General features: G+C 60.3%; 2 protein-coding genes across 6 annotated transcripts in view; one reads left to right on the top strand and one right to left on the bottom strand.

Annotated features, from left to right (window-relative positions):
• Positions 1-27,997, bottom strand: part of MACROD1 (mono-ADP ribosylhydrolase 1) — a 170,341-nt gene that overhangs the window by 36,452 nt on the left and 105,892 nt on the right. The window lies entirely within an intron of this gene.
• Positions 880-27,997, top strand: part of FLRT1 (fibronectin leucine rich transmembrane protein 1) — an 87,113-nt gene continuing 59,995 nt past the window's right edge. The window contains exon 1 of one of the 2 annotated variants that reach the window (XM_054525735.2): positions 880-1,106. The gene's annotated coding sequence lies outside the window, so the exon portion shown is untranslated. The remainder of the gene's footprint in view (positions 1,107-27,997) is intronic. The other variant, XM_054525733.2, reaches the window with a different exon arrangement.

The following is a 27,997-nucleotide window of genomic DNA, read 5'->3' as shown; positions in this document are numbered from 1 at the left end:
CAGTAACCTTTGGAGCTAGGTAGTAACGCTCCCATTTCACAATCCAGGACACTGAGGCTGGGAGAGGTTCAGCAACTTGGCCAAGGTCACAGTCAGCTGGGGATGGGAGGGGGCGCTGGCATGGGACCCTGGCACTGCCCCCTTAATAGGTGGGAGGGGTACTGCTGGGGAGCGCCCGGGTGTTTACAGCACGCGGCGGATGAGAGGGTCTGCCCAGGGAAGGGGCGCCAGGCAGGAAGGAAGGGGTTACTTTGGCATGCAGAGTAGGCGGTGGGTACCTGTTTGTGAATGAATGCATGGGTGGACGGATGAATGAATGAATGAATGAATGGATGGCTGGAGGGATGGTTGAATGAGTGGGTGCGGAGAGGAGGGTGTTGGGGAGGCGGCGCGTGAGCTAGAACCCCTTTCTCCCCCGCCTCCGCGGTGGAGGCTGGCTTTGGGAGCCTCCCTCCCCCCACTCCCCAGAGGGGTCGGCTCCCCCACCCGCCCTCCCCCGAGCCAGTTTAGCCGAGGGCGGGGGAGTGGGGTGCGGAAGCCGCTTCTCCCCGGCTGGGCCAGAGTCCCCGCGCGGCGGCGCAGCCTCCCGCGCCGGGTCCCGCCGGCCAGTGCGCAGCGCGGCGCCCCCGCCCCCGCCGCCTCCTCCCCGCCCGCTGCCTCCCCGTCCTCCTCCCCTCCCTCCCCGCTCCGCGCCTGCACGCACGGCCCCCGCCGCTGCCGCCGCCGCCGCCGCCGCCGCGAGGGAAGAGGCGGCCGCACAGCCTGGTTCCCCGCGCCCTGCTCGCCGCCGCCGCTCGCGCGGGCACCGCCGCTGGCCCCCGCCCCGCCGCCGAGCGCACCCGCCCGGGCACACGCACCCTGCCGCTGGACGCACCCCCCGCACTCCTCCCGCGGCTCCGCCGGGCGCCCGAGCCGGGCAGATGCGCCGCCGCGCGCCCCCCGCTCCGGGCCCCACCGTGCTCTGCCGCGCGCCGGGGGCTCCTCTCCCGGGCCCCCCTGGGCGCCCTCCGGCTCTGGTTCCCGCCCGCTCCTTGGAATAACCCCTGAGGCTCCAGCCGTCACCGCAAAGTTTCCCGAGGAGACCCGCCTCCCCGGCCGCTGCGCAGGTAGGGCTGGCTGCACCGGGCGGGGGTCGGGGTCCGCGCGTCTGGGACAGGGCGCCGGAGCCGGCGGGGCGGAGGCCGGGGACCCGGGGGCACCGAGGCGCCACGGGGTCAGGCAGCCTGGCTTTGCCCCAGAGTGGCGGGAGACGGGACGCCCAGCCTTTGGGATTTGGGGTGGGGGTCCCTGAGTCAAGAGCCAAGCGCCAGTGGCGGTGGCGCTGGCCCCGCCGCGGGGAGGCGCGGGGTGCGCGGCCGGCGGCTCAGCTCTCCCGAGCCGAGGCTGGAAAGGGCGGGGGCTCAGCTGGAGCTCTAGTCCAAGCCCTCGCTGCGCCCCCAGGGAGGGGGCCTGGCCCGTGGGGGGCGTCAGGCCGGTCATGTGGGTCCCAGCTCCCGCACTCGGGAACCGGAGGAGGGCGCGCGGCCAGGGACAGCCGGCCGGCCCGGGCGCCGCGCTCCCGTCCCCACCAGCCGCGTGAGTCACGGTTGGAGCGAGGTTTTATTTTTAAAACGACTTCAAGGGGGGCATGAGCAGCCTCCAACTTCCCTCCCTGTGCGCGCTGTGGACCGTCAGCCCTGAGCTGGGAGGGGGCTGGGGCCGTGCACCTGGGGGCTGGAACGGTGAGACCACGGTGCCTGGGCGGGGGGCGGCGGGCACCCCCCATCCCCCAGCTCTCAAGACAAGGAGGTGGCCCGACCCGGCGGCGCACGCCCCTCCTCGCGGGCACTGGAGGCCCCGGGGAGGAAGGCTGGGGAGTGTTGTCGCCCAGCTGCAGGGAACCGTGGCTGATCAGAGCTCCCCGAGGAGGAGAAAGTTGTGGAGCAGGGACACCAGGGAGCTGCCACAGCCTTCCCGGTGGCCCTGGGAGGCCTTCGAGGCCCTCCAGGGTGGGCAGTTTTGAGAGAATACAGCCCAGCTGGGGTGTGCCAGGCCCCGAGGCCCAAGCCAGAGCTCTGATGTGAATAAATACAGCCAAGGCTGGGGACAGAGGTGAGGGGTGACTGAAAACGGCCCTGCCTCACCGCGGCCCCTACGCCCTCAGGTTGGATGGAAACCAGCCCCTCCGCATCCCCCTCCCCAGGTGGCTCAGGAGTTAGGAAGGAGGCTGCCTGTGGGGGGGACCCACGATGCCACTGTGGAGGGAGGTGGCTGGGGCACCCTGTCTCTGCCCGGCGGCCGCGGGGGAGGCAGCCGCGCTCAGGGGCTCCAGATTCCAGTTTCTGGAGTTGAAAGCTACTGCATCTCTTCCGCCAGCCCCGGGAGGAGAGGCGCAGACATCACCTGTCAGCTGGTGCTGACTCCGTGGGCGACTGTTCAGGGCTTCCTCAGAAGGTTTAAAATGGAAATGGCCTGAGCTGAGGGGGCCAGTGCCTGGGAGGGGACGCTGCCTAGCTTAGGCCAGCAGTGAGGGGGCCCTGGTAGGTGTGAGGGGCAGGAAGAGCTGAGGGCTGTCACATCTGGCTGAAGGGTCGGCCATGGGCACAGGGTGTGTGTGTGTGTGCGCGCCCAGTCCCATGTTCTTTCCCAGACACAGAGACTGTATACTCTTCAGTAAAAAGCACCCTGACCCCAGCATGGAGGCTCCGTAGCCCACACCCCCGAGGCAGCTGTGGCCTGCTGGACTTCACCTAGACCTGGGTCTGTATGTCTGCACTCTACCATTTATTGGTCCCTCCGCCTCCCTGTGCCTCAGTTTCCCTTGTTGGTAAAATGGGGTTGATAGTGCCACCTCCTGAGCCTGAGCTGGGGTGCTGCTTTGTAAGTGCATTTGACGCATGTTGTTAGTGGTCCTGCTCCTGGACTGGAGGATTCTCAAGGGCTGAGGGTACCTGCAGGGACTTCAGAGGATCGGGGGGTCGGATTTTCCCACCCCCAGCCAGTGTGCTGTCACTGGACTTCATCCTCACGCTGGCCCTCAGCGGCAGCGCCCTGTGTCCCCTCCTCCCCATCTCCGAGGCCTCCCATGGAAGCCCCTGGGAGGTCCGCCCAGCCTGTTTCTAAGGAGGTGATGGGGAGGGCGTGCTGCCACCCCACTGGTCACCCACTGCCAGGGGTGTACAGACTCAGCTCTGTAGAGATTGATGCCTGGTGGCTGAGCCTGTGTTGCATTCGCTGGGTGACGCTGGGCCTGCAGCCTCCCCTCTGGGACCAGCTTCCTCGCCTGCACAGGGGTTTACAGCAGTTGCCCCACAGAGAGGATGTCTGGGTGTTCTGTGTGTGGGCGCAGGGAAGGGCGGTGCACACATGAGCAGGTGGCATCTGTGCTCGCTTCAAAGTTAGCTTAGAGGACTAGGGCTCCAGGTGGCCTTGACCCTGCGGGTGTTGAGGGACGGAGAGGTGGGTGTAGAGCCCAGAGGCCAGCGTGGGGGCAGCTGTCAAGTGGCTGCCCTGGTGCAGGGGGAGGATGAGGCCTCTGGGATCAGCTGGGCACAGCCACCTCTGCCCAGTCATGGGGCTAACAGCCCCCTCCCCAGCTGGCCAGACATCCCCAGAATCAGGGCTGGACATGGCCTGATCTCAGAGATGGGGCCTGTCTGGGGCTGTGTGGGTCTGGCTGTGCTGGCCCTTCCGCTCTAGAGTCTGGAAATGGTATCAGCCACCTAGTCATCCCTGTTGATCGTGTTCCTGGGACACTAGAATGCCATCACAGGGTCCTAAGGACTTTCGGTTCCTGGGGAGGGTTTCTCTACCTGGCCTGCTGACCTTCGGCAAGTGACCCGTCTTCCTCATCTGTTAGAGTGGGGTAACAGCAGTACCTACTTTGGGGAGGCACCCACTTTGAGAGGATGCGTATGAGGTTTCTAGCACAGAGTTCACGCCTAGCAATGTGGGGCCCTTGCCTGGTCTGCACCCCTCGTTCACTGTGGGCCAAGGGCTTTCAGCTTCTTCAGGCCTTGGGGTGGCAGGGAGGACTGAGGAGGCCCTCATCCCCTGCAGGCAGGGGCCATCCACTCTGGTACCCGGCCCAAGGGGCAGTGGGAAATGCCCCAGAGCAAGGGGGAGCTGGAGGGCTTTTGCTGAGGCCCCTTATAGGATGGGGTGCATGAGGCATGTGGGCGAGCGAGCGTGGGTGGACAAGAAGGGGCATGGGTGTGGCGAGGGTGCTAACTGCCTACAGTGGGGTGGGTGGGGACTGCCCCGGGCGTAGCTTTCCCTGCTCACTGGCAGAGGAGAGCGCCAGCCTCTGGGAGGCCCAGGCCCCAGGCCCTGGCTGCTGTCCCCAGTGTACCGCCCTCCAAGTGTGTTTGAGGTCGGGGCAGGGGAGGGTCCCTCCTCAGAACCTGTGTTGTTCTCCTGGAGACAAAGTTCAGGCTCTGGCTGGCCCACAAGGCAGCTGCATTCTGTCATCTGCCATGGGACACTCACCCTGAGAGGGCCAGGGCTGCGGTGTGGGGCAGACTGGATGGCCGGGAGGAGACGGGAAAAGGACAGCACCCCTGTTTTGCCCTCCTGTCCCCGGACAGCCTGCCTGGAGTTCTCTGGCAGCAGCTGGAGCCGCCGAGAGGGTTCCACGGAGCAGGCTGTGTTTGTGCAGGCCTGTGTTTGCCTGTTTACCATCGCTCGAGGCCCCCAGAGCACCGCCGCTCCCCCGGGCCAGCGGCTCTGCAGATGATGTCAGGGTTTGGGGGCCTCTCCTTGCTTTGTGGAGGTTGTTTGCTGGATTCCTGCAGCCCTGGGTTTTAAAATGACAACCTGCAGAGCTGGTGGCTAGTGAGGGTGGGGGAGAGGACAGGGAGGAGGATGGGTGGGAGTCTGGGGCTGAAGCCATGGAGGATAAATGGGCTGGCCCACCTGTGCTCCTCTGGCACCTCTGGCTCCCTGGCTCTTCTGTTTTCCCTTTCCTCACTCCTTCCCTCCTTTCCTGCTCATTCATTCATTCATTCATTCATTCATTCATTCATTCTTGAGATAATCATTGAGCATTAGCTATTGCCAGGCACAGTGCTGGGCTCTGCGACAAAAGTGGGGAGCAAAAGCAGTGGGTGTCTTGCCCTCAGGGCGCTTACAGTCAGATGTGGTATCAGACATGAGTCAGATCTACCTCTTCCCCGTGAAGCCTTGGCTCTGAAGGCACAAAGTGGTGAGGTCAAGTAACAGAGGGGCCTGCTGGGGGGTGGGATTGAGGGGGACTTCCCAGGGAAGCGGGTGCTTGAGTTAAGATGTGAAGAGTGAGCTGGAGCCGGGGAAGGTCAGGGACAGAAACAAGGGCCTGGAGGACAGGATGGATGAAGAGGGCTGCAATGAAGACCCCCTGGCAGGAGGGCAGAGGGGCTCAAGGCACCTGGCCAGGGCTGGGGCTGGTGGGCTGTCTCCCTGGGGCTCTGTGGCCCATCCATCTCCAGCTCTCAGGATTCCTGGGTCTGCCTCAGGGACCCTCTGCCTGTCCTTGTAGGTGGGCCTCTGGAAGAGTGGGCTTCCTAGGCCTGGGATGCCAGGTCCCCTTTTCCTGAGAGCTGTGTGTTCACCTGCGTAGACAGGTTGCCCCAGCATCTGATGGGCTGTGAGACAAATGTGAGCTTGTTTATGATGGGGGCGGTAGCCCTGGGTGGACCGAGAGCTATTAGTGATGAAGGACGGTCCACAGAAACCCTCCCCAGCCCTGAATGTTCCCGGTGCAGGGAAGCGGGCTGGGGTGCAGGCAGAGGGAGAAGGGAGTGAAGGGGCTGTGTCCTGGAGGGCCCCGGACCCGGCTGTATGGGGCTCAGCTAGCCACTAGGGGACACTGCCTCCCAGGCAGACCGCAGGACCCAGGCATCCAACGTCCGGCCAGGCCCCAGGTACAGCAGGCTCTGCTTCGAGGGGTCGAGGGGCATCCTCATGGGCAGACGGGGGTCTCTTGTCTGGCTGGCAGGGAGGCAGTGGCCGGGCTGGTTGGGGATGGCTTATACTTAATTAAAACTCTGATTAAAACTGGGGTCACGGGGCGCTAGTCCTGGCCATTCCTGCCCATGTCGCTCTCCAGAGGCAGCTCTGTGGCAGTATTTTTTTCATGCCTCTTTCCCTCCTTCTGCCTGAATTAATCGTTGGCACCAGATTACAACAGATTTAGCAAACTGTAAAAAAAAAAAAAAAAAGAAAAAAAGAAAAAAGAGAGAGAGAGCGTGAGCGAGAGAGGAAGAGAGAAAAGAAAGGAGGGAATGCCTTCCGTGAGGAGCCGGCATTTATCTCCAGAAGCAAATTGCTCTTGTTGAACCGTTCCTGCCGCCCCCCACCCCTCCACCCCCCGTGACGCCTGGGAAATGCTGCTCAGGAAAATGTCCTCAAAAATGCTGCTGGGTGCTGGAGCCAGGAGGGGCTTTTCCTGGGGGAGGCCAGCCAGGGGCTGAGGAGGAGAGGAGAGCTCAGGCGAGTGTGGAGGGTGCCCGGGGCTGCTCCGGAGGGTGTGTCGGGGGATGCCTGGCTGGTTCTGGGTGGTGGCAGAGTTGGGGCTTTGTGTAGGGCAGAGCGAGTGAATGGATGAATGAATGGAAAAAGGGGTGCAGCCAGGACCGAATGACCACCTCGGGAGCTGGTGTGGTGGCAGTGGAGGGTCCAGCCTGCCCATCAGGATTCCTAGGGACAAAATCCGAGGGACTGAGCTGTCTCTCAAGCGACATAGCATCTTGGGTCTTGGATCCAATTCCACTTCTCTCTGGTCAGACCAGAGGGGGCCTGGCTTTGGTTCAGGGAATCTGGCTGTTAGGGGGTGGGTGTCTGGCCCTGGGGACATGGCAAGTCGCAGAGGGTCACGGGAGTTTGACCTCAAGGCTGAGGGTGCCCCGCCCAGTTAAAGCACAGGAGTGAGATTCAGTGGGTTGAGAGCCCCTGGGCTCCTAGCCTGGGCTGGGCTGCCCCACCCTGAGTGGGGACTTGGGTTCAGTCGGGGGCAGTTAGGGGCCCACCCTTCCTTCTTCGCCCACTCACTCTCTCAGGCAGCGGCCACGGTGGGCCAGGCCTGGAGCGGGCCACAGGGGAGGTGGCGGTGGCCCAGTCCAGTGGGACCAGGCGGGAGGGGGAGACAGATGTGCACCACACTCACACCTCTGGTGGGCGCACATGCACCTTCATGCACACACTGTTGCACACACATGCTCACACCTAACCCACCTTCCTCTCTTGTCTTCCCTGAGCCAGCCTGAGCCAGGCTATGAGGTGAATGAAACCCACATCTCACCCCCACCTCTGGAAGCTGCCACGAGGAAGGGGCTGGAGTGGCTGCCCCACCCTTCCCGTGCAGTCCCCTGCCCTTCCTGCCCCCAGACAGTGGCCATCTGTTGCCCAGGACTGAGCCCCTCTCTGGGGAATGGGTGGGTGCGAAGGAATGAGAAGTGGGAGTGACAGCCCCTCCCCTAAGCCCTGCTCCAATGGAGGAGGCCCTGTGATGGCCAGCCCTGCAGCGGAACCTTTGACCCCACGGAGCCAGTAGTCAGGTAGGCCCTGGGTAGGGCCACCCCCCTGGCTAGCCAATGGGGGACTGGCCTGGTGCCCAGGCCTGTGGGGGTCTTGGAAGCCCTTCCCTGCCTCACTGGGGCTGCATGCCTCCTAGGCTGTCCACTGGTCCCAGGGAGATAGACCATACGACACTCCTCTGATCCCCCAGTCACAGTGGGGTGCTTCATGCCTCAGTTTTCCCACTACCTCTGGACAAGGGGTTGGACCACTAGGTCCCTAGTAGCTGCCACTCAGAGCAGCGCCATGGCTCTGAGTCCTGAGACCCCCCCACCAGGCTTGGGCTAGCCAGAGGGGCTGGGTAGTGCCACACCCCAGTTTCCAGGGGCTTCTGGCTTGACAAGCTCTGCCTGGTTTATCTTCTTCCCACTGTGAGAGCAGGGAGACTGAGGCACAGAGTGGAGACACGCCCTGTCCAGTGCCATGTGGTAGTCAGGACACACCCTGGGGCAGCAGGGCTGTGAAATGAAAGCTCTGGAGTCGATGGACTTCGGCTCGAAGCCCACCTTTGTTACTTATCATCTGAGTACCCTGGACGCCTCACGTACCCTCTCTGTGCCTCTGTCTCCACACCTGTGAAGCAGGACGATGGCACACGTGCTGACATCCCAGGGTTAGCATGAAGACTCCATGTGACTGTGTCCACAGAAGGGCTTTGTGGGAACCAGTAGTTACTCTGGATCATTGCACAGGCCCCGCCAGACACGTGCTGGGATAATGACCCCGCGCGGGGCTCTGAGGAGCTCAGGGGCTGGAGAAGGGCTGTACAGGCTAGCTTTCTGCCCTCGGGACCCCACCCTCTCTGGCAGGAAGGCTTGTGAGGCACTGCTGAGCCCCGAGGTCTGAGGCCCATGCAGTAGCAGGTGGAATGTATCAGGGAGCAGTGGACTCTAACCGCCCGGTTGTGACAAAAGGGCAAGTTGGGGTGTGGGTGACTCCTGGGGGAGCTGGGGAGAGCTGAGCTCTGGAGGGCTCTGGAGAGCAGCAAGGGTTAGGAGGCAGCAGGTGTGGGAGGGGTTAGAGGTCAAATCATGGAAAGGGAAAGCATGGGGCTCAAATGTCACCTTCTGCTCACTGAGGGTGGCAGAGAGGTCATTGTAGCCATTATTGAGTGTTTACTGCATACGATGAGTATTTATTTCATAGAATACCATGCTAAGGACTCTACCTTGCAGAATCCCACTGAGGCTTCACAACAGCCCCATTGCACAGAAGAGAAAACTGAGGCTCAGGCAGGAAAGTGATTGGACCAAGGTCACGTAGCCAGGACATGGCATCTTTTTCTTTTTTTTTATGACGGAGTTTCGCTCTTGTTGCCCAGACTGGAGTGTGATGGTGCAATCTGGGCTCACTGCAACCTCCGTCTGCAAGAGGTTCAAGCTATTCTCCTGCCTCAGCCTCCCAAGTAGCTGGGATTACAGGTGTGTGCCACCATGCCCAGCTAATTTTTGTATTTTTAATAGAGACGGGGTTTCTTTTTTCTTTTTTTTTTTTTTTTGAGACGGAGTCTCGCTCTGTTGCCCAGGCTGGAGTGCAGTGGTGTGATTTCAGCTCACTGCAAGCTCCGCCTCCTGGGTTCACGCCATTCTCCTGCCTCAGCCTCCCTAGTGGCTGAGACTACAGGTGCCCGCCACCACACCCAGCTAATTTTTAGTATTTTTAGTAGAGACGGGGTTTCACCATATTAGCCAGGATGGTCTCGAACTCCTGACCCTCAGGTGATCCACCCGCCTCAGCCTCCCAAAGTGCTGCGATTACAGGTGTGAGCCACTGCACCCGGCCCAGGACATGGCATCTTAAAGCATATGCTCGTAACCCCCCCAGCCTACAACACATGAGAGTAATCGACACAGCAGTAGTAGCTGATATTTATATCACATTTGCTATGTACCTGGTGGTTGGCAGTTCCCCCAACAACTTTTTTTTTTTTTTTTTTGAGATGGAGTCTCGCTCTGTCGCCCAGGCTGGAGTGCAGTGGCGCAATCATAGCTCACTGCAGCCTCTAACTTTTGGGCTCAAGTGATCCTCCCACCTCAGCAGGCCAAGTAGCTTGGACTACAGGCACGCACCACCACACTGGCTAATTTTTTAATTTGGCAGAGATAGGGTTTCCTTATGTTGCCCAGGCTGGCCTTGAACTCCTGGCCTCAAGTGATCCTCCCGCCTTGGCCTCCTGATTACAGGTGTGAGACAATGCGCCTGCTCCCCCAGCAACTTATGAAGTAGGCACTATTATCCTGATCTTACCCCAGGGGTAAACTGAGGCACTGAGTGGCGAAGTCACTTGCCCAAGGTCACACAGAGGAAGGGGAACCACGTTCATTAGGGTGAACTTGGGTCCTTTACAAAGGAGGATGGGAAACTGAGGCACGGAGACGACAAGTAACTGCCCGGTCACCAGGTCCTGAGCTTTGGTATCTGTCATGCTCCCCACTCACCAGACCCCTTCCCAAGCTGGGGACCTGCCCAGAACCTCTGGGCTGTCTCCTGTGGTCTAAGAGCCTCTGCTTCCTCTTCCCTGCCTGGATTCTGCCTTCGTTTCCTGAGGCCCCACTGTGTGCTGGGCCTGGGGCTGGTACTGACAGTAGGTGATGTCATTTAACACATGTGTCAGGGAGGAATCAGGGAAGGCCTCATAAGGGAGGTGTCATTTGCACCTTGGAGCCAGGCAGAAGGGCATTATTCCTGGAGGGGAACAGCCTTGGCAGAGGCGTTGTGAGCGGTCAGGCCAGTGCAGGCTGAGGGGGAGCAGTCCGGGTGCATGTGGTGGGTGGCATGTGCTTCTGCCTCGGCCAAGCACTTCTCTCCAGCCCAGACGCTGGCCTGTGACGTCAGCAGGTGGCCCAGCTGGGCCTCGCTGCCCGCTGGTGCCCTCGGGAGGAGTGGGGCGGGCGGTGGGCGAGGGGGCCCGGGAGGGTGCTGGCGGCCTGCGGTCACGGAGCAATCTCCATTAGGGCCCGTGAGCGAGTGGCAGCAGCTCCTGGAATCCTATTAAAAGCTTTTTCATTGTTCCCTGCGTTATGCTCTGCTCCGCCGGGACCTGGGCATGTTGATAATTTATTTGTGGAAGGGAAAGGGGCGAACAGCTCAGGAGAGAGGAGGAAATGTCATTATTTACTCAGCCTGGTTTTTGCGGCGTGGGCCCTGCTGTGGGGCAGCTGGAGAGGGGGCTCTACCACCCCTATCCCAGCCTCTGGGTCACTTATGGGACCCAATTTGGTAGGTGGGGGGTGAGGGTCTGCCGAGGGAGCAGCGGCGTTCAGCTGGGGTAGCCACCTTGCTGCGTCCTGAGGGTACAGATTGGAGAGACTGCTCCTGGGGTCTCAAGGGCAGGCGCACACCCTGCTGCTGGCCAGCCATGTGGTTGCATAAGCCACTGTACCCCTGGATGCCAAAAACCAGAAGTAGACCTCACTTTTCTGGGGGATGAGAAGGAATTTAGAACTAACAATAATAGTAATAACAGGTGGGCATGGTGGCACAAACCTGTAATCCCAGCATCTTGGGAGGCTGAGGCAGGAGGATGGCTTGAGGCCAGGAGTTTGAGACCAGCCTGGGCAACATAGCAAGACCCCATCTCTTAAAACAATAACAGCAGTGACGCTGGCTAACATGACTGAGCACTCACTGTGGACCTGCAGTGTGCTAAACATGTCACGTACAGTACTGTATCTCATTTAATCCCCATAAGTGGGCACTGATACTGTTATTATTCCCTTTTTACACATGAGGAAACTGAGTTACAGGCAGCCAAGGTCACACAGGTTCTGAGTGGCAGGGGTAGGATGGGAACCCGGCTTCTCTTAGCGTGGGTGCTGCCTCTGGCCTCCCGAGCCTCCGTCCCCCAGAGCAGCTGACTCCCACTGGGTCCCCAGTGCCTCTCATCCAAAGTGAGGAAGCCCCAGAAGAGGGAACAGGGGCCACTTCCTGCAGAACCTTCTAGTAGCAAACTTAGTTGCTACTAGAGCCTGATGGGGCACAGATGAGGAAACAGAGGCTTACAGAGGTGACAAAGGCAGGGTGGAGCCAGGCTGGCCCTGGGTTCCCAAAGTGTCCCCTGTGCTGGGGTGCGAGGCTGCCCAAGGGGACAGGAGGGAGCTGGGTCCTATCCTTGCCCTGGACCCCAGACAGTGCTGGCCTTTGTCTGGGACCCTGCGCTGTGCTCCAGCCCAAGTCAGCTTCATGCACACTCCTGACTGGCCTGTTCTTTTTTTCTTTTTGAGATAGAGTTTTGCTCTCGTCGCTCAGGCTGGAGTACAAGATCATGTACCCTCCCAAGTAGCTGGGACTATAGGCGTGTGCCTCTATGCCCAGCTAATTTTATATTTTTAATAGAAGCAGGGTTTCACCATGTTGGCCAGGCTGGTCTCGAACTCCTGACCTTGAGTAATCTGCCCGCCTCCACCTCCCAAAGTGCTGGGATTACAGGCGTGAGCCACTGCGCCTGGCCTGGCCCGTTCTTTAAGCTGTGGAGGAATTCACGGTGTGATGCGAAGTCTTCCCCATCCCTGCCTCTCCCCATCCTCTAGCCAGATACTGCCGGACATTTTAAAAAACTTGAATTCAGTCAAGTCACGCACTAGCTCTGAGACCATCAGTGGCTCCCTGGTTCCTGAGAAGTCCAGCGCCCTCAGCCTGGCATTTCAGACCTTCCCAGCATGGCCCCGGCTGATGCACCAGCCTCGCCCCAGTGCCTCCCCCGGCTAGCATGCTCACACCTCTGAGCCTTCGATGTGCTGTTCCCTGTGTCTGGAAGGCCACCCTCACTCCCCGACATTGGCTGCCTCATGATAGGTGGTGCAGGTGGCTCTGCCTGCCTCCACCCACCTGTGGTGCTGCCCCCCCTCCCCTGCCCCAGCGAGGTACTGCTGAACTGTGGAAGCAGTCAGATTCCTCAACTCCTCCCAGCAAGGCTTCCCGGCCCGAGATTCACTGATAAATGGCTTTCTTTGTACAACAGCCCTGGGAGTGGGTAGCGTGAGCCCATTTTAAGAAGGCGAAACCTGAGACTCAGGGAGGTTCAGTCACTGGGCCAAGGTCACCCAGCAATCGGAGGAGATGAAGCCAGGTCCATGCCATGGGGTCCCCGTCCTATTCCGTTTCACCCCCAGCAGCTGTAAAGCAGGTGGAGGAGTGACCAGCTTGGCATTCCCTGAGCCCTCGTCACCTGCCTGGCATTCATGGAGGATCACATTTAACCTTTACAGTGGTCCAGATGTACTTAGAGCCTCCATCTGACAGATGAGGAAACTGAGGTTAAGAGCGGGAAGGAAGGCCGGGCGCGGTGGCTCATGCCTGTAATCCCAGCACTTTGGGAGGCCGAGGCGGGTAGATCACATGAGGTCAGGAGCTCGAGACCAGCCTCGCCAACGTGGTGAAACCCCGTCTCTACTAAAAATACAAAAATTAGCTGGGCATGGTGGCAGGTGCCTGTAATCCCAGCAACTCGGGGGGCTGAGGCAGAAGAATCGCTTGAACCCGGGAGGTAGAGGTTGCAGTGAGCTAAGATTGCGCCATTGCACTCCAGCCTGGGTGACAAGAGTGAAACTCCGTCTCAAAAAAAAAAAAAAAAGAAAGGAAGGAAGGAAGCAGGGAGGCAGAGCCCCAGCCCTGCAGCAACTTCCTGGGACCCTGATGGTGGATAGGAGCTTTCCCAGTGCCCTGTGTGCTGGGCCTGAGCCACCACTTCAGAGTGGGGACGCTGGCAGGCCCTGCCCGCCTGAGGCCCAGCCTGGCTCTCAGGCCTGCAACCTGCCCTGGCCGGCGGGAGGCAGTGGGCCCAGAAGCAGGGCCGGGCGGGGGCCCTGCCCCCACAACAGCTGCCTCTCTGGCCCACTGGCCTCTCAGACAGACAGGGCTTGTGAGAGCCGGGGGCCTTCGAGGAGAGCTCAGCTCCCGCCGGCAGCTACTCAAAGGCGTCATTGTGGCAGGAGAGTCCGCCATGGGCAGCTGCCCCCATGGGAGGTGCAGACAGAGCCCAGCCTTTGTGCCAGTGCACTGTCCCTGCCCTGACCCGGGGTCAGCAGGACAGAGGCCCTTGTCTGTGGAGGCTGGGGGCCTCCCGGGGAGGGTCTGCTCTGGACCCTCCGTTGGCCTGGGACGGGTGTGGTCTGTGTTGCCGGGCTGTGGTTGCCAGCGACCCAGGAGCCCTTCCAGCTCCCAGATCCAGCCATGGAGGGGGCTAGTCCTTGGCCTGACTCAGGCTTGGAGAGGTGCAGAAGTCAAGCAGGATGGTTAATAACAGTCATGGCAGCAGGGGCTGTGGCCCCAGCGGAATGCTTACTGTTCCTGCCGCTAAGCACTTTATGCGTTATCACCGATTCCTTACAGCAGCCCTACAAAGTGCCTGCAGTTATTTGCTCCATTTTAGAGATGAGAAAACCGAGGCTCTGCAGGGTTAGGAAATTCGACCCAGATCCCATAACTCTAAGGGCGGAGCTGGATCCCACTCCAGAACCCATTCTGAGCCCCAGGGGCTGCTATCCCCACCAAGCACCCGAGGTGGGCCAGGCACCAGGGCCATCCCATGGTGCAGACCCAAAGCCGCCCTTGCCCTGTCCCCACAGAGCTCCCAGCCAGCGCGCCGGACCCTCAAAGCAGTCGGTGTGAGGGAGAGCCTGTCATCCCACTTTAGAGCCAAGGAAACTGATGCTCAGAGACAGACTGGGGTGCCTGCTGCCTCCTGCCCTGAGTGTGGGTGATGGGCAGATCACATGGAGACGGACTGGGGTGCCGGCTGCCTCCTGCCCTCAGTGTGGGTGATGGGCAGATCACATATTTGTCCTTCAGATGGTGGGGCCTTTGCCTGCACTTTGTGGGTGAGGTATTGCGTTCACTGGAGTGGGGAACAGTGGAGGAAAAGTGACAGAGCCCCTGAGAGGTCTGGGGGACTTCAGGGCTGAGCCACCCCATTCATAGTCCCACTCTTGGAAGGATCCCCAGAGACCACTGTGTTTGTTAACACCCCATTGTGTAGTAGGAAACTGAGGCACAGAGAGGCGAAAAAGGGACCGGCCCAGGATCCCCAAAGCCTTGGGGATTGAACAGGGTCCTGCTGATGCCCAAAGGCTATGCTGTTCACAGCGGTGCCCACGGCCGGTCCTGGGCAGGGAGGTCAGCAGGCCCCCTGAGCACTTCCTGTGCACCGGGCCCAGTTCCGAGCATTACCCGCGTGACTCGCTTCATCCTCACAACCTTATGGGGGAGGTACGAGGAAACTGAGGCCCCTTCCCCAGGCCACACCTCCAAGGTCGGCCTCCCCGAGTGGTCTTGGTCTCCTAGCTCAGCTGGTTCTATTGGCTTCCTGTCCTGCAGGACCTGCTGACTCCCGCACAGACATCCTGATGGTTCAGGGTTGGAGGTACCTGCTGAAGAGGGTGGAGGCTGGGGGTGCAGACAGACAGCTCAGTGATCTGTGGGGCAGGCTGCACACCCCAGAGCCCAGTGTCTTGCCTTCTCATCCCAAGGGGGATCGGTTTTTCCATCTGTGAAATGGGCGCCAGCCTGTGGGGACCCACAAGTGAAGTCGTCTCTGCAGACTCCCTGATTGCTAGGGCTGGGGCCTGGCTGAGCTGTGACCCACCCCACCATCCCCCAGCTCTGTTCTAGAAAGGCTATGTCCCAGACCAAGACGCTGTGGCCCTGGGGAGGAGGCCAAACCTTCTCAGAGCTCTCTTGGCCTAGAGATCGCACAGGGCCACGCCAGGCCTGGATGCCAGATTATAAATAATTAATGCTATAAATATTAATAAGAAATGGCCTGGTAAAGTGATGATGAGGGTGATGGCCTGCCCTTCCCTCGAGATCTCTCCGGAGGCTGGGAAACCAGGCCCTCGGTCCTTATGCGCCACAGGGAAGCCGGGTGCAGGCTCCGTGCTCACCCTGCCGCTCCCACCCCTCACTCCACCCCTCCCTCCCTCCCTGGACCCCAGCCTGCGGATACAGGGAGGGCCGATGACCCATCCCTGCAGGAGGAGGGACCTGAGACCCCGAGAGATGAGTGGCTCCCCAGGACTCACAGCTACCACGAGGCCCAGAGCTTGACTGAGTTTAGTGCTCTTCCCACTGACCCTTCTGAAATATGCAGGCCACCTAGGGGCAGCTGGACACATAGGGGTCCTGGGGCCAGGCCCTTGGCCAGCCCTCAGTGTGACAGTGGTGGGGACCCAGATGCCCAGGCACTGCTCCCACTCTGCCCCTTCCTGGCTGTGTGGCCATGGGCGCTTCGGCTCCCGTACCCTCTCTGTTGCTTCTGTTCCCAAGGGTCACCTGGTGAGGACCGCCCTCCCTCACAGCGCTAAGGACAAGCCTGGCACACAGTGAGGGCTGTCCAGCGGTGACCATGGCCCAGCTGACTCGCTCTCGTCTCCCAGGCTGGAGTGCAGTGGCGTGATCATGGCTCATTGCAACCTCTGCCTCCCGGGTTCAAGCGATTCTCCTGCCTCAGCCTCCTGAGTAGCTGGGATTACAGGCGCATGCCGTAATGCCCCACTAATTTTTGTATTTCTAGTTGAGATGGGGTTCTGTCATGTTGGCCAGGCTGGTCTCGAACTCCTGACCTCAGGTGATCCGCCTGCCTTGGCTTCCCAAAGTGCTGGGATTACAGGCCTGAGCCACCACGCCCGGACACAGCCTTGCTTTTCTTGACCCTCCAAGACTTTCTTGTTGCAGGCAGCCAGGCCTGTCCCCTGAGCCCCACTCCTGAATTCTCTGGACCAGCCTTGCCCAGGGGGATAGCCTGGTGAATTCCAAGGATTGGGGCTCAAGTATTGTGCCCCACCCATCTGGGGGAGAGGTTCACTCCATGGATGCTGCCTGTGGGTGTGGCCCCCAAAGCCCCAGGTTTGAGGCCCCCTGACCACTCACCTAGCCACCTTGCTAGGCCTCAGTTTTGTCATCTGTGACATGGGGCCAGGGGTGCGAAGACAGGATGATGTGGGCAGCAGCCTTACCCCATGTAGGTGCCCAATCAGGGGAGGGGAGGGGCTGGTCCCTCTTTTGAAGTAGCTCTGGGCAGACACCTGCCTTGACGGCCCTCTGGGTGCTGATGTGGTGGTGGGGTGGGTGTGTGTGGTCACGAGCTAGGGAGGCAGCAGGGACTCTGGCGGCTTGGCCTGACACTCAGTGGTGACAGCGATGGTGGCCCCACCCTCCCCAGGGTGGCACTGATTGAGTCTTATTGTTGTGGGGCGGGGGCACCCTCTCGGAAGCCTCGCTCCTGGCTCCTGGGCGGCAGAGATGTTGGCCGGGCAGGCTAACAGCTATTTGTGCAGAGACTAAATCTGTCCGGGTCTGACAGATGGCCTTGTGCCACCACTGCCATTCCTGGGTGGAGCAGGCGGTGGGCTGGTGGCAGTGTGTACATCAGCCCTCTCCGAGCTCACGGCCTGGAGCTTATAGGGGCAGAGGCTGAGGTTGGTGAGCTCCTCCCTGAACAGTGGGCTGGCCAGATAGCCCTACGGCCCAGTCCCTCTCAGGACAACTTCTGAGGGTGCCCATTGCCTCAGGCAATGAGGCCATGGCTTCATTGCCTGTCCACCCCCAGGGACATCAGGGCCTAGCTGGGATCCTCTGGATATTGGGGGCCATGGCCATCCCATCGTGGGGCCCTGCCTTTCCTCTCTGGGAGGCTGCAAGAGAAGTAGAGACTGGATACTCCAAGGTCACTGGTGCCCAGACAGTGTTATGTGTTTATGCCATTCCTGCTTGGATGAGAGTGGGTCCAGGCGAGAGCTGGGGGCTTGCTAATGAACTTGGCTGGTATCTAGGGGGGCATTTTGGGAAGGAGGAAGGCGGAGTCCCTGCATTGGAGCAAATCCCTTGGAGGAAGCCCTGGCCCTCCTCCCTGTAGTGAGAAAGAGTGGCCTTGGGGCCAGAGGATGGCTCCCAACAAGGCACCCAGAGCCCCGTTGCCAAACCAGGGATGCTCAGTTCTAAATCTAGAAGGGTGGCAGGAAGCCCAAATAAGCATTGTCGGGGCAGGGGGGAAAAAAAACAACTTTTTTTGCTGTGAGGCCTTGAAACAATGTGAGAAGTTGTGAGAATTATTTCCCTGTGACCCTGGAAAGAGTTTTTAAAAATTTTTAAAGAAATGGGGGTCTCACTAGGCTGCCCAGGCTGGACTCAAATTCCTGGCCTCAAGCGATCTTCTACCTCAGTCTCTCTCTCCAGTTGCTGGGACTGCAGGGGCAGGCCTGGGCCCAGCTCGTGGGAAAGTTTAAATGTTGACATGCAGAGTTAGCCCTTCTGAGTTTGGCAGCGTGGTCAGTAGCAGGACGGTATCTGAGCTTCTACTCTTCCCCCGCTGCCCTTCGCAGACATGGTAATCAATCCCAGCCCTGTCTCCTGCTGAGTCCAGGGAGGGCCCACCTGGGAGGGCAACCGACCTGGGCATCCCTGATAGTGTTTTGCAAATGAGGAAATGGCGCTTAGAGAAGCCAAGTAGCCTGCCACAACCTCCCAGCTCCTAGGGGTGGAGTTGTGATGTAAGCCTGGTTCTCCCGACTCCAGAACTTTGTGATCATGGAAGCTGGTGGTCCAGGGGCCCTTTGCCCAGGTGAGGATCTGCCGTGGTGCCAGCAGCCTTAATTATGCCCCTGCCAGAGCCCACCACTACTCCACCCAGCTACCCTCCAGATAGGCACAGTATGGCCAGGCTTGGCCTCACGGTCAGGGCCATCTCTCTTTCCCCACCCCCGGCTGCAACCTGCCTGTGCTTGGGTATAATTACATTCGGTCACTTACACCCCGGGCTCTCAACTGCAGCCAAACAGTGCGCTGCAGCCTCCGAATGTGGGGCTTCTGATTCCCTCCAGCACGCTGGGCCTGCCTGAGGGGTGTGCAGGGACCAAGAAGGTGCAGTCACCAGGCTCATGCAGGCCCCAGACTGAGAGCTGGGGCTGGGCTTGGGGCCGGGCTTGGGGCCCTGGGGTGGGCGTGCTGGGGAGCAGGGTGAGGTGAGGCTCCCCTCTTTAGCTGCTAGGCTGGCTGCCTCAGTACACCTTGGGCCTCGTTAGGAGGTAGTTTTCCTGGCTTTGAGGTTACCCTTTTAATTAAGCCAATTAATTAGTGCCTTTAATGAAGCAGATTAAGCAGGCTGGGCTCTGTTAACTGGGGCTGTCACAGCCCATGGTTTCCTGCAGATCTGGACTTAGAGGCCAGCCCTCCCTCCAGGGGCGCTGAGGTGCAGAGTCAGGCTGGGCCGGGGATGTCTGTGGCCCCCATGGGAGTGTGGCCAGGAACCCAGGCCTGGGTTGGGGAGGCAAGGCTGGTCTGAGGCTGTAGGGACAACCCTGGACTCAGACACCACAGCACACAAGGGCCAGAGTGGGAGCAGGAAGCGGGAGGGATGTGGGGCCCTTACCCTGGGGATCTACAGGGGGCAGTTGGCTCAGCGGGGTCCTCAGCAGGTGTGACTGCCTGGGGAAAGGGGCTTAGGGGGCCTGGAGCCCCTACTTTCTCCTTCCCTTGCCTGCCGCTCTCTGGGGCTGCTGGGCCTTGGTTCCTTCTAGCCCAGTGGGGTTGAGCCCTATAGCGGCATCCCGAGCCCCTTGCCTGCCCGCAGATGGGGAGGGGAGTGCTCAAGGTCACATGGGAGCTAGGGGCAGGGCTAAGATGCAAGGCCGCATCCCCGGTTCCTTCCGTCATCCCCCCCCACCACCTCTGCTGGCTCGGAGTCATCCTTGCATGGCACGGAGCTGCTGTTCCTGCGCTCCAGCACCGTGCTGGGCGCCTTGCACTGTGATCTAGTTGACTCCTCGCTCCTGCGTGGTTCAGAAAGTGAGACCCTGGCCCTGGTGGCAGCAAGCAGCTGTCACCTCCACCTGCGAATGGGGATGAGGATCCCAGCTCCACAGCCCCTGAGTTCTCCTACCAGGCAGGAGCCAGGAGCCCCACAGCTAGCCAGGATCAGGGCGGGTAAGCGGAAAGGAGGCCCCAACCTCCCTGGGGACGTCTTTAGGTCTCCCTGGGGTTGAGAGGACAGACCACAGCCTGCTTCAGGAGACAGTTGGCTCAAGTCATGACAGGAGAGATTTAGGTTAGACAGAGGAAGAACTGCCTGACAACGGGGATTATTAACAAGTTTGCAAAGGAAAGAAGCGGCCACTTCTCCAGGAGACTGAGTGCTTTCGGCAGCCAGCCTGATAGGCTTTGAGCTCTTCTGCAAACACCGCACTATAAATCCAGGGTGTTTCCAGTAAATATCAACAAAGTGGGTGCTGGGTTCACTGTGCGGTGCCCTCGGCAGCCCTCACCCCTTGCATCTTCTCTCTGCTCAGAGGTGTCTGATGGGGTGCAGAGTGGCAGCCAGGCAGCAGGCCCCAGGCTGGTCCATCTACCAGGGCAAGCCATAGTTCCTGGGCCTCCATTTCCTCATCTTTAAAATGGGTGGAGTACTTGTGAGGAGAGAGACAACCTCAAACTTTCTTGTTCCTGCCTGAACCCCCGCCTGGCCAGCCCCTTCCTGCCTCGACAGGTCCTCCTGTGTCACTCATCTTGTCTCCTCGAGTGGCCGCCCCTTCCTTGGGTGGTACTTTCTAGCGAGCTTTTAAGGGAATTCTAGCATCTCCCATGACAAACACCCCCACTACTCTTTCTGTCTTGGTGACCGCCCTCTTTCTCCCCTGCCCCTCGCTGCTGAATTTCTCGGGATGGCTCAGGATCTCCTACCAGCCCTTTCCTACCCCCACTACCATCCAGACTCCGCCAGTCTTTTCCTTTCTTTCCCATGATGACAGCCCTTCCTCCGGGAAGCCCTCCCAGATTCCCCCAGCCTGGTCCAGAAGGTGACCCTCATCACCGCCAACCTGTGTGTCCTGAGAGCAGCCCTGGGCTTTAGTTGTCCCCAGATCCACCATGCCCAGCACAGGGCCTGGCATGGAGCCCAGCCTGCAGGAGGTGCTCCTCTGGGCCGGGAGCAGGGTGAGGGGCAGCCAGTAGCTTTGCCTCGAATCTGCCTTGAGCGGGACACCATGCAGTGGGCGGGAGACAGGAACAAATGCCATCATCACACTCAGAGACATCTCTTTAAATACCAGCTGGAAGCAGCCCGGTTTCTGGGTGGGTGGAGTTGCCCTTCATTCACAAGAAACCATGGGGGATGGGTGCTTTGCACAGGCCGGGACGGGAGCTAGTGGCGGGGCAGGTAGCTCCTGGGGCCCAGGGTCTGCTTGTCCCCATCCTAAGTGGCTCCCCTGCCCCACTAGGGGGCTAAAGAGGAGCTGGGGAACCTTTCACTGGTGTCCTTTCCAGCACGGAGCACAAGGGGACTTTCTCTGCCCCTCCACGAGGGAGCCAGCCCAGCAGAGGCAGGGACATCATCTCTTGCTTCTGTTCCCCTGGGCCTGCATGTCAGACCAGGAATAAATAGCCTGGACAGATGGATGGGTGGACAGACGGATGGATGGATGGATGATGGGCCATGGGAGGGAGTGGCAGGGGGATTCCCTGCTCCTCTGCACTGCCTCAGTTTCCCCTTTCATACAGATGATGCTGGTTGGTGGGATTCAGCCTCTTTCTGGGTACCATTCTTAGCGCCAGGCCAGGCCGGTGACTCTTGGGTCTGCTATTGTCCTTCCAGGGCTTTTGGCAGGCAGGGCACAGCAGGCAGGGGACAGATGCCATGCTGCCTGCAGCCGACAGCCGTATCAGCACCCGGGGAGCTCCCGGGAGGGACACACTGTCGGTCCTCTGTGCCTCGGGCCTCTTGTCCACAGAATGGGAGCACAGTTTGTCCTCCCTGTGGGCCAGGTTGGCAGGAGGCTGTATTAAGACAGGAGGAGGAAGGGGGCTTGGAGTCCACTCCACCCTCTGGCAATATGCAGCCCCGGCAGTTGGGACCCCCGCCCACTTTGCTCCCATCTTCTGGGCTGTGCAGGCAAAAATGCCTGGGTGTCTTTGCCCATTTGGCTTCCCTGGAGGAGCTGCAGCAGGTGGGCCCATGGGAGAGGGTGAGGGAGCTGGGCCTCAGCCTGTCTCCAGGGTCCCTGCTGCAGCCCCTCCCTGTTTTGCTTCCTGCTCCTCCCGCTACCCCCCACAACCCCCGCCTAGACTCTGCTTCAGTGCCAGAATGAACAGGCCCCCTCTCCTAGTGGAAATTCACACCCACAGCCCAACCAGGCTGCCTGAGGGGAGGAGGGTGGGGAGGAAGGGGGAGCAGCTGTGGGAACAGGAGGCTCTACTAGAGAGAAGACAGACGGACGGAGAGACAGAGCCTGGGTCTCCATCTGTAGGCAACAGCCGGGGGCCCGGCCCAAACCTCACGCCCCAAAGGCTGCGGCCCAGGGTGGCCAGCCCTGAGTCCGGATGGCAGCAGCCAGGGCTGGTTGTGATGGAGAAACATGGCTGACAGGTCACGGGGGACAGGCACCACCCGGGGCTGTGCCCACCAGCAGCACTCATAGGGGATAGCAGAGAACCCGGCAGGGGCGTGAGGCCCATCCTGGGGACCCCTTGGTATGGGATGGGGTAGTGCGAACCCTGGGCTGAAGGAAGGGGTCTGGCTGGTGGAAGGCCTGTCCCACCCTCTGGGATGACCCCCACTCCGCCTTCTAAACTCATCTACACTCCCTAGACCCAAGGTACCAGGGACGGAGCTGGTCTGCACCCATCAGGCACACACTGCCACAGGACAGCCCCTCCTTTGCCCCCAGCTTCCCCACCCAGCCCGGGGACAGCCCTGGCCCTTCCTTTCAGCTTCTGCGCCGGTATCAACCCCCTAAGCAAGCCGTCCCTGGGCTCCCAGGCTCCGGGCCTCCCTGCAGGCCAGCCTGCATCGCACCAGCTCTCACGAAACAGGGTTTCCTGTGTGTTCATCGGCTCCCTGAGTGCTTGCTGGACCCGGGTGCCCCTGTGCCACTTTGGGCCACAGCCAGCCCCGTGTTTATAAGGCTGGGAGAAAGGGCAGCCTCTGGGACCAGCTTGGCTGGGGGCTGAATGTGGGGGACGGGACAGTCCATTGGTGGTTCCTCCCTGCAGACTGAGAGCAGGTGGGGTCCCTCTGCTCAGGCCGCAGGGACCCCTCATCCGCACTGTATGTGCACAGCTCTTGCTTGGTGAACAGTTTCACCTACCAAGGCAGATTTAAAACCTCATGGGGAGTGACACACACGGTGCCAGCTCATGCCAGTTCCAAGGACAGAGAGAGGCCAGACCCAGTCCCTCCCCTCAGGAAGCCCCAGCCAGCCAGGAAGGCTGGCGTGGAGGCAAGCCCAGCTCTCCAGGCCAAACAGCTGCCACGCCCATTTTACAGATGAGAGAGGGGCTGGCATCCTGAGGCCATCTGGCTGGTCACTGCCCGAGCAGGACCTACATCCAAGAGCCTGGACCCCTTGAAGATCAAGGTCAGGAGAGGGGGCTACAGGGTCCCCAGGGTGTCTGCTCCCCCACTCTATCTGTACCCAGACCTGAGGGAGACCTTCCCACAAAGGGGTGCCTGACACGGCCCAGGAGGAGGAAGGGGACAGCCACTTGTTGAGCGCTTACTCTGTACTCGGTGCTGTGCATGTTCGCGGGTCCAGCAGGCAGCAGCACCCCCACTTTACAGATGCAGAAACTGAGGCACGAATTCGTGAGGTCACAGGATTTGAACTCATGTGGGTCCAACCCCAAAGCCTGTTTTCTTTCACCGTGCCACCCCTGGGTTCCAAAGACAACGCTGCCACTGCCACCCCACCTTGTGCTCAGCCTCCTGGGACAGCTGGCCTGCCACCATCTGTGAGCCACTGAGTAATGTGCAATGTAATCTGCGACACTGGGCTGCACTAGGAAAAATTGCGAACCCATTACAGGCCTATTTTCCTAATCCATGACACCTTACTGCAGCCCCCGGCGACTGTGTTTCTGGGATAGACAGTGGAATGCTGTTCACCCACGAAATGACTAATCCTCTCTTTCTGGGGCTGGTAGAGAGGTGGGCATCTGAGCAGGGTAACCTGCTTCTGCCCCGAGGGTGTTCTCAGATAAGCAGCTGGGGACTACTGTCGGCTCTGCTGTGCTCCTTGGTGCCCATCTCAGCCCCCACCCGAAGGGATGCTTAGAGGAGGCAGCCCAGGCAGGGCTTAGCCCGGACAGTCACCTGCTGGTGAGGAGGGCTGGGGGGGTCCTCCCCTGTATGCCAGGCCTGATGAGGGGGCACCTGTAGCTGCCACCTGGGTGGGCGAAGGGCAGGTCAGCCTTTTCCCAGGCAGCTGCCTCGTGCCTTTTGGAAGGGGCAGCAGATGCCCAGGCCTGGGAGATGCCACGAGGACACTGAAGAGGGGGTGGTGGAGGAGCCGGCAGCTGCCGGGTGCAGCGGGCACGGCCCTGTAATTGGGCAGCCTGTTCCCAGATAAGGCCCATGACACTGAACAGCTTCCCGCTCCACGCCGGCTGCAACCGCTCATTTCCTGCTCCCTGGCCAGCGATGCCAATTACCTCGCCTCCTGCTTGCCAGCGGCAGCTTCTGGGGTGGCCAGACGATTCCTCTGTCATCAGCCAGGGCCTGGATCCTCTCTGGAGGGTGGGAGGGCGTGAAGAGGGAAGCTGGCAAGGACCAGCGATAGGGGAGCTTCCATCTTCACTCTGGCCTGGGCCACACCCAGGCACAGCTGGAGGTGGGGGTGAGTGACACATGGACCCAGGCTACCCTGGGAGGGCTCCATTTCCCCCTCTGCCCCCACCTTCAAAACAGGGGCTCACTGTCTACTGAATGGGCTGAGGAGTGCCTGATGCTCTTTGGATGGAGTGAGGATGGGCACCCAATTTGGGGGAAACTGAGGCTCACATGGAAATTTGACCAGTGCTGAAAGGATGGAATAGCCCCTGGTCCTTCTCTTCCTCTTCTGTGTTTCCCCCAGAGGACAGACTTGGGGAGCAGTAGGAGGGGCAGCCTGTCTAAAAGGGGCAAAGGCTGGCTCAAGATTCTTCTTGCCGAGCGGCGAAAGGGGAGAAGCAGGTGAGAGGTGCTGCCCTGTGAAGAGAGTCTTGCAGGTCCTGGCTCCACTGAAGGTGGATGTGTGTAGCCACCGACATGGCAGGCGTTGCGGGCTTATCCCAAGAGGCTGGCAGCCCAGCAGGCTGCCCTGCTCCCTGTAGTGGGAGTGGGAAGAGATGTCCCCCCAGGGTTGGAGGCTGGACAGGGAAGGGTGGGCCCACCTGTTCTGAGGGCATCCCATGCCCCTCCACAGGCTGATCCTGGGTACCCAGGCCCCCCAGGCCATCCCTGCCTGCAGGGCACTTCCACTCTCATCTGGGGAACAGGCAGCTCAGAGGCTGGAAGGTGTGTGTGCCTCCGCAGGGGTCTCGGGGTACCTGGACTCTTGGATGGATGGTGGGCCAGAAAAGCCCAGCCCTGCAGTGGTGCAGATGGGGAAACTGAGGCCTAGGCACAGAGAGGGGCAGGTCACTCAGCTACTACCAGCTGAGGCAAACGCAGGCCTTTCCTCTGAGTCCGGGTCTATTCCCTCTCTTGAGTTTCTCAGTTAATCATTTTGGGTCTTCCAAGGGTCCTGACCCCGAGAGGCCCGCCCCTAGGCGCTGATTGGTTGCTACTGATCCAATAGGGTCCAGCCCTTGAAGGCCGAGGGGGCGTGGCGAGGCTGGCAACAGCAACATCCTGAGCAGCTGGGGCGCTTGGGGGATGTTGGGGGGCCGGGGCACCCTGTGGCACTGTGGGACAGGAAGGGCGGTGCGGGACGTCCAGGGGCCTCCCTCCCACACGGCAGGGGGGAATGGTGAACAACTCCCTAAGGGGCAACTAACAGACCAATTAAGCTGCCAATAAAAAATTTAATCAAGTAATAATGCACCTTACTTTGTTTAATTAGTGTTCTGTCAAGTGAATGAATATTTAAGGCGCGGACGGCGGTGCCAGCATCTGCCCAGCGGGCAGAGAGGCCGGGCCCACATTTCAAGCGGCCTGACAGCTCCCCACGCAGGCGCCCAGGAGGCCCCAGCGCTCCGGGAGCAGCGGAAGCTCTTCCTCTGCCTGCAGGCCGATCTGGGCCTCAGTTTCCTCATCTGTAAAATGGGGGGCAGGAGTCCAGCAGACCAGCCTTTCTGCCAGACCCAGAAGGCCTCGGATTGGTTTTGTTTCCGGATCCCTAGAGTCCCAGGCAGGTGCGGGAGGCATGTGAGACCTGGGGCCCCTGTCGGGGCTGCCCGCGACTCCAGGTCCTCACAAATGCCTGGCGGCTCCGAGGTCGGAGCTGTGTGTGCTGTAAGGGGTACCCGGAGCAGGCCCCAGCCTGGCGATACGCTGGGCAGTGGCCTCCCTTGCGCCCACAGCCTGAGGATTAGAACTAGTGAAACTGGGTTCTCCTCCGGACGCCGTGACCTGGGGCAAGGCCTGTCTGAGCTTCTCTTTAGTTCATTCATTCATTCATTCATTCAGCAACTTCGGGGCTGTGCTATGTGCCCAGCCCAATGTATTTTCACCGGAAAATGCGAGACTTTCATTTCTACCTCTCGAATGCCCAGTCTTTGAGTCCTGCAGCCCCCGGGTCGCCCGGGTCCCGGAGCCGGCGGGTGTGAACGGGGCCAAAGCTCTCCAGGCCGGGCGTGTCAGCCCCGCCCCCGAGGCTCTTTGCATATTCATGACCTTGGCGGGCATGCGCACCGCGGCGGCGGCGGCGGGGCTCCCGGGCCGCCAGGCGACCGGGCGGGCGGGCGTCGACCTTCCCCAACCCAGGCATCCTCAACCGCGGCCTCCTCCTCGCTTGTCTTGATGGAAAGGGCTTGGCGTCCTCCCCACTCCCAACCACCTGAGAGCCTCGCGCTGGAAGGACTTTGGTAATTATTTGTTTCAGTTGAGCTGTTTTCAGTCTAGGCTAGGCTGAGTCTTGTAATGAGTATGGATTTGCCAGTAAATAAGTCCCCCGCTTCTAACCCCTGTAATAAATGCATTTGGAGTAATCTGGCGATCACGCGGTGTAATTGCTGGCTGTCAGGGCAGATGGATGCTCCGCGCGCCGACTTTGCAGCCGTCTGCCCTTCCTTCACGCTGAGCCTCCGCCCCCAGCCCGCAGCCTGGAGGTGAGGGCCCTCTGCTAGGCAAGAGGAATGGGCTTGGCCCGCCCAGACCCCAGGCCGGCCTCCCAGGACCTTGGGGTGCCTCCTGCGCCCAACAGCATCGTGGGCTTTCCAAGTCCCCTGCCTCTGACCCCGCAGTCCCCCCAGGCAGCCCCTCCCCGGCTCTGCACTGTGATCACCGGCCTTGTTCACCATTCAGGGTTCTGAGCACCACCCCCCATTTGCTGCATTGGGTTATCTGTAGATGGGGTCCGAATCTGCATGCCTCTCTCTGGCTCCAAGTTAGGCAGCCAAGGCACTTTTGATACGATACTATCAAGGTCCAATTTTAATTTTTAGAGGAGTAAATGAGACTTTTTTTTTTTTTTTGAGATAGGGTCTCACTCTGTCACCCAGGCTGGAGTGCAATGGCGCAATAACAGCTCACTGCAGCCTCAACTTCCTGGGCTCAAGCCATCCTTCAAGCCATCCTCCCACCTCAGCCTCCCAAGTAGCGGGACCACAGGCATGTGCCACCACGCTGGCTTTTTTTTTTTTTTTTTTTGTAGAGACGGAGTCTCGCTATGTTGCCCAGGAGTACTTGAATTCCTGGGCCTCTGCCACCACCATGCCACCCCCGCCCCCCGCCCCCTTCTACTTGCTTCTGTTAGTTACTTTCCCAAACAAATCTTGTCCTGAGATTCTGTCCTGTCCCAAGCCTCTGCCTGGCATGGCTTTGCCTCTTCTCTGCCTGGGGGATGTCTGCTTAGCTGTGTTGAAATGCCCCTCTCCTCCGTGAAGCCTTCCTGGACTTCCCCAGACAGGGATTCCTCTGGCTGAGCACCCACAGGTGCCTGGTTCTGCCACACTATGAGGGTTCCACCTCCCCTTTGCTTCTTGGAGTAGCCCCTGTGCCTTGCATAGTACTTGGCACACAGTAGGTGCTCAGTAAACGCATCAATCTGTGAGTGAGTGATGAGCCTTGGGTGTCTCCCAGAGGGAGTCCTGTGTCTGTGGCTGGCTCAGGCATATGCAGAGGCCCTCCCACACCTGGAGGTCTTATGTCTGCCTAGCCCTCTGCCCACACCCTGGAACCAACTGGGCATAGGCGGAAGGCTCGCCTCACACAGGGCTGAAGGAAGCATCACAGATTTCAGCCACTCTGGCGCAGCCTCCTTCTGCACTCTGGCACCCAAACAGAGGTGACTGTGAGACTCTTGTACAATCTCGGTCTCTGTTTCCTGAACACCACCATGTACAGGCGCTGTCCTGGGTGCTGGGGATGGAGCAGCAAAGGCACGTGGCCCTGCCTCAGTCTCCCGCTCTGCAGCAAGGTTTCTCAGGGAAGCCAGAGTGCTGAAGGCTTCCAGTGTGCCCGTCCTGCCCCGCGCAGCCTGACCCAGGCTGAGGCCCCAGATGCCCACCCCAAAACCAGGCCAGGCAGGTCTGGGGTGCCTGGCTTTATCAGGTGCCTGCCCAC

The sequence above is a fragment of the Pongo abelii genome, chromosome 9 (genome assembly GCF_028885655.2).
Source record: "Pongo abelii isolate AG06213 chromosome 9, NHGRI_mPonAbe1-v2.0_pri, whole genome shotgun sequence".
NCBI classification, from domain to species: Eukaryota; Metazoa; Chordata; class Mammalia; order Primates; family Hominidae; genus Pongo; species Pongo abelii.
This window is presented reverse-complemented; position numbering and strand designations above follow the sequence as displayed.